The 8,425-nt window shown below is 40.1% G+C and overlaps 1 pseudogene; it reads right to left on the bottom strand.

Annotated features, from left to right (window-relative positions):
- Positions 1-272: 272 nt before the first annotated feature.
- On the bottom strand, positions 273-825 carry LOC102252665 (annotated as a pseudogene).
- Positions 826-8,425: the final 7,600 nt, after the last annotated feature.

Below are 8,425 nucleotides of genomic sequence, written 5' to 3'. Positions count from 1 at the left end.
TTGTTGTTGTTGGTTTTTTTCCTGGTGGATGTACTCTTAATCTTTTCGATTCTTTCTCCGTGTCTTGCCCCTACCCCGCCTCTGGGACTCTTTCCCCAATTACCTACTCCCTTACCAGGATATAAGCTTCTGTGGGAGGACTGGTTGGGAAGGTGGAGAGGCATTGAGGGAGGAGCAACTAGGGAGAAAACAAAACCTTTCCTTAAGGAAATTTTCAGTGGGGACTTCCAGGTTTTGTTTGATTTTATTTGAATTTTTACTTTTCCTGGTATTTATTTTATGCCGACTTTACTCCCAGGCCATAGTTTTTGTTTCTTCAGTTTCTTCTGGGATAGACTTTCATTCTGTGCAGCCTCCTCTTCTGGTGTAGGAACAAGCTGCTCTTTTTCAGTAAGAATCCTTCCCATGTGGCAGGGGGAGCTCGGGTGTGGGTTCATCCACCCATGAGCTCTGTGGGTTCTGCGCTGCACCTTGGAAGCTCTGTTCACCTGGGTGTGCTCAGTGGTCAGAGAATCTACATCTACACCCTTAAGTTCAGCATCACTCTCTGCATTGCTTGGCATGGGTGGCAAAAATTCCACATTATCTTTGGGCCACTGACCCTGCGTCCAGCCCCACTGTTTCTGCTGGGCACACTTACCAACTCCACCATTGTAAAGGCGGAATGGGAGTGACATCGTTCAGATACTTGGTGACTGTCCAGATATACATACCCTTGATGCCTTGGGCAATTTCATGAGTGTTCTTACAGTAGACACAAAGATTTGAACCTTTTGATTTGCATGATTTTGTGGAGTTTACTGGGTCAAGTGAACAGCAAACCATTTTCAGATGTTACCTCAGGCTGCTTACAGGAAGAGGGGACTTCTGTGTTTTAAATCTATGCCCTTGACAATACTAATTCCAAAAAAATCCATCTATATAATCTCTACTGTTACTAATTTTTAAAATTTAGTCTCTAATGTTACTAATCATAAAAATTTTAAATGATTAAATAAGTATTAAATAAGTATTAGACAATAGGCCTGCCGGTGCAGCTCAATGGTTGAGCGTCAACCTTTGAACCACTAATTAGACTATAGGGATGAAAAAGCAATTCTAAGGCATCTGAGTGCATTTACATCTTTGGAGAATTTGCCTTAAAACAATAATCAACTAATTATTAATATTGTTTGATTATTTTCTAAAATTTTCCTTAGGAAACTATAATCTCAGCAATCATCAATTTTTGGAGTTTTTATAGAGACTGAATCAGCACTACATTCTTTTCTTTTGCCTGTCACTTGGTTATTTATATCTAAGGTGGAAATAATAGTCGGTAGATCCCATAGGGGAGCGCACATTAGAAATTATCCTCTTGGTTTAAATATGTGAGTTTAAATACAGCTCCAGGTGAGACCCTGGGGGCTTTGCAGCTAGTAGAATGTACAACCACCACTCACATTCCTGTTTTGCATATTCCACATTACTGTTTTCCAAATAAAACACGGGCCTCTGTAACAAACCTCTCATAGAAATAAAAGGAGAACTAATAAAAATAGTGTTTAGTAATATTATTCCCTGGCAGTATTTTTCTCTGAACTCACAGGTCCACACCACAAGCGAATGACAAGAAGCAAGAGTCAGTCCCCCTGTAAGGAGAAATTAGCCACTAACCAGAACCCCTGGGAAGCAATCCTGCTGGGCTACAAATGTGCAGAATTGGTCTAGTTAAATGGTCATTCTCGGTCTCATTTTTTAAAAAACGTTTTTCTTTTTCTTTTTTTCTAAAAATCAGGGATAATAGCATTGGCTTGCTGCTTTCACAGTGAGTGGTTAACTACAGGGGTGGAAGAGTGATGAGAAAAATAGAGGGAATGAGCATCTGGTTGGGTCTAGGGACTAGTTTTTAGACTTACTCTGGAAAATAAGGTTGTCATAAATTCTAGATACTGAAAGAGTGAGGACGGCATGTAGCTTTCTGTTCTGTCACCTGCTGGTCCTTCTTTCCCTTTTGTGTCTCCTCCCACCTTCGTCTCTCTCTTGACAGAACTGATACCAGGGATGGCTGGTTCAACCTCACAAAATATTGTTATGGAAAGAGCTACCCTCCTTCAATGGAAATTCTTGTCTTTTAGATCTACTTTTAGATGTTTGATTTTTAAGTTCATCATGTCCTGTTCACAAAATATTGCTGATATTCTCAAAGCCTTACTCCTTTTTTTTTTTTTTAAAAAAAAAGCCTAAGTAAAGATTTTCTAGGAATTCAGAACAAGGAAAAAGATCAGATTTTTATTTCAAAACAGTCCAGCAGCCAAGAGTATTTGTGTAGAGGTAGAGCTGGATGATACATGAAACCCATTTAGGAAGTTTGTAAAAACGTAATTATAAAAGGAATAATGGCAGTTAGGATGGAAAGGAGGAAACTAATTTAAGGGATACTTAAGGGGAGAACTATTAGGGTTATTGACCAAATGGATATAAAAAAAATCAAGGAAAGGAAAGCATTGGTGATGCTTGATTGCTTAGCTGATTGGTCTCATTAAGCAAAAAAGGTATACCAGTCAGAGAAGAATGGATCATGAAATGCTAGCAAACAAGCCCCAAATCACAGAGGCTTAAATTGGCAAATGTCTGTTTCTTGTTCAGGCAGTTTGGCTGGGTGTTTGTGCCTCATAGTCATTCAGGGACCCCAGCTGAGTGAGGTGACGATGATGCCACTATTTCAACATTTCCCTGCATGTACTGTCAGAGGGACAGAACATGCAGAATTACACACCAGCTCTTGAAGGTGTTTGCATGGAGGTGATGAACACATATTAATCTGCTCATAAGTCATTAGTGGCCAGACTCATAACACATCCTTAATGGGTAGGCAAGTGTGATCTCTTATGTGTATGAAGCTACAAGACAATAGATACTGGTGACCATGAGTGATGTGCACCACCATAGGAGGAATAGGAAAAGCAGGTAGATCCAAAGGTGACAGTAGTGATGGGCGAGATCTTAGAGGTTGGTGTGCAGAGTGGTGGGGCAGTGTGCAAAGTTGTTGAATACACTGCACTTGGTGAGTTTGAGGTTTATTTGGGACACAATAAAATGCAGCATTCAGGTACAAAGGTTAGTTCTGCTCTACAGCTCAGGAGAGAGATCCACTGGGAGATCATGATTTCAAGTCATCAGATATTGTGTTACTTAAAGAAATGGGGGTATATGGAAACTTACAGAGACTGTGTCAAGGGAGAGAGAAATGCAAACAGAAATATAACTTTGGAAAACTCCAACATTTAAGGTAGAACTAGAGAAAAAGAACCAGAAAAAGACAGAGATAAATAACTAATAGCAATATGGAATACATAGAACATTTGATGCCAAATTAAAAAGAAAGAACATAGGTGTGTTTTTCATATTTGCTTGGGTAAAAATAAAGACCTAAACCATGTTCTGGTAGAGGGGGATTTTCAGAAGACATGCTGCATATGGGTGCATACAGACCTTCAGTAGTAACCTTGAAATCATTGTGTCTGCCAATCAGGCAGCAGCAGAACAGGGCTAAAAGCAGAATTAAACAGCTCACACCATGCGGGAAGCAATCTTGTTAAGTTGGATTTCTAAGTGACCCCTGACTGACATACCTCAAAGTTGGGAAGTCATTGGCTTTCACAGTGTGGAGACTGAAATCTAAAGAGCAGCTTGTCTTTTTCTGTATAACGATAGCAGAAACTACAAGAAAAGTGAACTTTCAGTTATGCTTGAGAGAACCTCTCAAGCCTAAAGTTATCCTTGCTGCTATCAAAAGGCAGTTATTCTCATGGGCTAGGCATTGGAAGAGGTAATGCAATCTAGTAGGCAAGGTCAAAAGGTCTATGATTTTTTTTTTTAATTTCAGAGAGGAAGGAGAGGGAGAGAGAGTTAGAAACATCAGTGATGAGAGAGTATCATCGATTGGCTGCCTCTTGCATGCCCCACACCGGGGATCGAGCCTATAGTCCAGGCATATGCCCTGACCATGGCCTCCTGGTTCATATTTTGATGCTTAACCACTGAGCCATGCTATGATTTAAGTGAAGGTGGAAGTTTTGAGCTGGGAAGCTTAGAAAAATTGAGTAATAAAATAAACCTATTATGGTTGTGGTTCCTGGACTGAAACTGTGATTTTGAAGCTCATTCATTGTGCAACAGGAAAATCGAAAGGATTCTTGGAGGGCCAATCACCAAAAAGATACTTTGGTATCCCACCCATAACTTCTTTCTTGGGCTTGGAAGAGCATGCCCTTCTTTACCATTAGCTGGGAAGGGCTGTTGTTTTGTATACGTAATTCTAATGTTGTAACAGTGAGGAAACATGATGTGGAAGGGCGATGGTAGTCAGAAGGAAGGAGAGAGATACCTGTGTGGGGTGAGTTTTCACAATGAGCTGGGAAGTGGTAAACAGAGCGGGAGTGACACCTTTGATTCTTCAATGGGAGCATTGATTTTCATCATCTCTGTTCCACAAAGGTCATCTTTGAAGCAAGAGAGGACAGAGGGTTTCCTTCTGGTCTTTGGAAGGTGTTGGCCTGAGGAACACAGCAGACAGGCAAATACTGACCTGAAACAAAGTCCCAGGGGCAGGAGTGAGATGTGGTCTAGATGGAAAATTGGAACCAAAGGTGGAAAAGAACAACTTCTGAGTCAGAGTAAACCTTAAGAACAGATAGGTGACCGAGTTCAGGGAAGGAAAAATATAAGCCATCACCTTATTTTTTTACTGCTTTCCCAAAATTCTGATGAGTGAATCTATGGTTTTTCCATATCTATGCACTATAATCCTTCCCTGGTTTCATACCAGTTAGCCAGAGGCAGGGAGTAGGGCAGTAAGCTGGGGTACCTTTCCCACATGTCCCTGCTCAACACAGATCCAGGAACACAGAATAAGGCCTGTGCCAACTGACCAGGTTACAATTTGTTGCTGCCAAGAAAATGAGCCTTCTGGTGTCCCCAGGAATAAATTCTGGTGTGTTGGGCTTCCCCTAATTCACTGTCCTCCCCTTTTCTGGACAGGATGGATCTATATTCTGACTGTCTCTATCTCTCAGGATGGACTCCAGTGATGGCGAACCTTTTGAGCTCGGTGTGTCAGCATTTTGAAAAACCCTAACTTAACTCTGGTGCCGTGTCACATATAGAAATTTTTTGATATTTGCAACCATAGTAAAACAACGATTTATATTTTTGATATTTATTTTATGTATTTAAATGCCATTTAACAAAGAAAAATCAAAAAAATGAGTTTGCGTGTCACCTCTGACACGCATGTCATAGGTTCGCCATCACTGGACTAGGCTATATTCAAGTAACAACCCCTAAAACTTAGAAGTTTAATAAACATGTATTTTCTGTTCTCATTAGTACCCATTTAAGGTTTCTGGAGTTCTGCTCCACATTTTTCTCATTCAGAAATGAATACCACAGAGGTCTGTACCACCTGGAACTCACTGTCTCCATGACAAAGGGAAAACTATGTGGAACAATGCACTGACATTTTTAAAAAAATATATTTTATTGATTGTTTACAGAGAGGAAGGAAGAGGGATAGAGAGGTAGAAACATCAATGAAGGAGAAACATCGACCAGCTGCCTCCTGCACACCCCCCACCGGGAATGTACCCGCAACCAAGGTACATGCCCTTGACCGGAATCGAACCTGGGACCCCTGAGTCCGCAGGCCGACGCTTTATCCACTGAGCCAAACTGGCTAGGGCTGCACTGACATTTTAAAACTTCATTTTGGAAGTCACACATCTCTTCTGTTCACATTGCTTTCATTAACCAAACCAAGGCCCTGGCCAGCACAACTTCAAGTCTAGTGAGGAGGTAGGACCCTGGTGTGCTCCCAGAGGAGCAGAACTGGAAACGTTGGTGTCCACTACAACATTGACCTCAGCCACTGCTCCAGATTTTAACTAACCCTTTCCCACAGGACAGGAGCTATCCCTGACACCTGCTGGGGATTGGGGTTTGGCTCAGGCACTGGGTTCTAAAATTTTTTTCTCAAAATCTATAATTATCACCCCCCTTTTGTTTTCTTTCCTCTACAAATTTCCAGTAAGTCCTAATTAGAAGCCAGGCAATATATGATAAGATCTGGGGAATATGAGTCATAATTTTAATGACCTTGTGAGGTCTTGGTGCAATGAAGAAATCTATGGAACACTGTATATGCATGTGTCTATGAGCACACACCCTTGTGTACTGAGATCTTGGTGAGGGTGATGGGGAATAAAAGAGTATATTAAATATGACTTTCAGGTCTTCTCCCATCTGATCTTGGGTTCATATTAAAGGTCCAGGTATGATCACAGGGCAGCTGTGTAATGGCAAGAATTACTTGGCTGTTGCTAAATTGCTCTCGCTAGAGAGATTGAACCACTGACACATATAGAATTGGGGTATTCACTTATCTCTGATGAGACACCTGAGGCTTAACAATTCTCCCTGCCTTCTAAGCAGGCTCCCTGCCATCCACTGCCTTTGCCTAGACACTTAGGCTCATTATCCTCTGAATGTGACCATGATGCACAATCATCAGTTGCTTTGAAATAAACTAACAAGGAAATTACTCTCACACTTCCCTGTATTTTTCAGAGTCAGCAACTGACTTGTAATCAATCAGCAGCATTAAGAACTATGGTCAGTTACACTGACATTTACCAAGTGGGAAGTATTATGTGATCAACTGGAGGCATTTTCCCATTGCACTGCCCACACCAAAGTGGGTGAATATGAAGATCCATGTACACATGTGCCAGCACATGCTCAAATGTCTACACACATGTGCACACATATGTGCACACATAGTGCCTTTCGTTTCAATGGGAAAGAGTATAGTATTGTGAAAAGGAGCGCAGCTGAATGCCTGGGTCTGAATACTGGCTTGGTCCCTTAGTAGGTGACTTTGGAGATCATATTAAATAATTCACTGGGTGTTATGAGGATTATTATGTGTTTATGAAAGGCACATAATAGATGTTGATAAGTGATATGAATTAACGTGTATTTTGTATGCTACATAATCTTATAAAATGACAGAGGTAGTGAGAAAGATGGAGTCTTCAGAGAAAGAGATCAAGTAAACTTGCAGAAGATGAAACATTCCTAAAGAAATCACAGATGTAGGGGAGAATCCTACCTAGACCTAGGAACCAGAAACCCTGATTTTATTTCCTTTTCCCTTTTTTTGCACTATTTCATTTAACAATAACTTTTGTACATTTTCATGGTTTCAATTTTTCCTGAAAATGAGAAAACTGTCTCTACCTTCTGTCTTCTTCCCCCTCCTTTTCCTAGTCTTGTCTAGTCTCGTTACCCAAAACCAACTTTTCTTAAAGGGATGGTTCAGGTACCATTTCCCCTCTGACTCCTTGGACCATCTCTGACCTGCATCACCATCTAGGTAGCCCTGATCTAGTGTACTTAAGGTACATAAATGAACAAGGTCTCTCCAGCTGGGCTGTAAGTATATGGAGGGCTAGATCTTATTCATCATTGCTTCTCTTATGCTGAGCATAATGCTTCATGTATAATAGGGGCTCCATAAATAGTATATTTTTCTATTGGTGATAATGATATATCTACAAGGATTTGTGCTGTTAATAATCCTCTGAAACCTTCTCAGTGAACATCTCCATGGAGATGAGTGGAGGGCACATGTCTACATTATTGCCTGGAATTGTTGTAATAAAATTTGTGACTTTTGTATGATGCTTAATATGATTTACTCCATCTCACATAGTATTTATAACAAATACATTAATAATAGGATCCTCAAAAATCTCTGCAAGTTAGGAAAAAGTTATATGATTTCTATGAGACAGACAAATAATAATAACTAACATTTAATGAGGTTTTCTTATATTCTACATACCATTTTAAATATTTTTCATATGAAAACATTTAATCTTTCTTACAACCTTATGAAGTGAGCACTATAATTATCAGCGTTATTTTACAGATGAAGAAAGTGAGATGCAGAAGGTAGATCATATTTTGTACATAATTATTTAGCCTCTTTCATGCCTTTTCCAATCATGCTTGCTTATCCTTCCTATGGTAGGACTACTTTGCACATTGACATCATTACTCAAACCAATGATATATGAGTGGAAGTTTCAGTTCATTTTCTTTAAGAGCCACTGCATGGCTGGCCATTGCTTTTTTTTATAATTAGCTATGATGCCAAGATGTAGCCTCTGTCCCAGACTTTAGACCTCAATGAAGAAGCAGAAGACAATGTGGAGTGAAGCCACAGGTTCTTAGGGCTAAAGTTGATCCACAGCCATAATGTAACATACATGAGGAATAACTCTTTTTTAAAAAAATATATTTTATTGAGTTTTTACAGAGAGGAAGGGAGAAGGATAGAGAGTTAGAAACATCGATGAGAGAGAAACATCGAGCTGTCTCC

The sequence above is a fragment of the Myotis brandtii genome, unplaced genomic scaffold, assembly GCF_000412655.1.
Source record: "Myotis brandtii unplaced genomic scaffold, ASM41265v1 scaffold185, whole genome shotgun sequence".
Taxonomy (NCBI): Eukaryota; Metazoa; Chordata; class Mammalia; order Chiroptera; family Vespertilionidae; genus Myotis; species Myotis brandtii.
The sequence above is the reverse complement of the archived record's forward strand: the minus strand, read 5'-3'. Positions and strand labels throughout refer to the sequence as shown.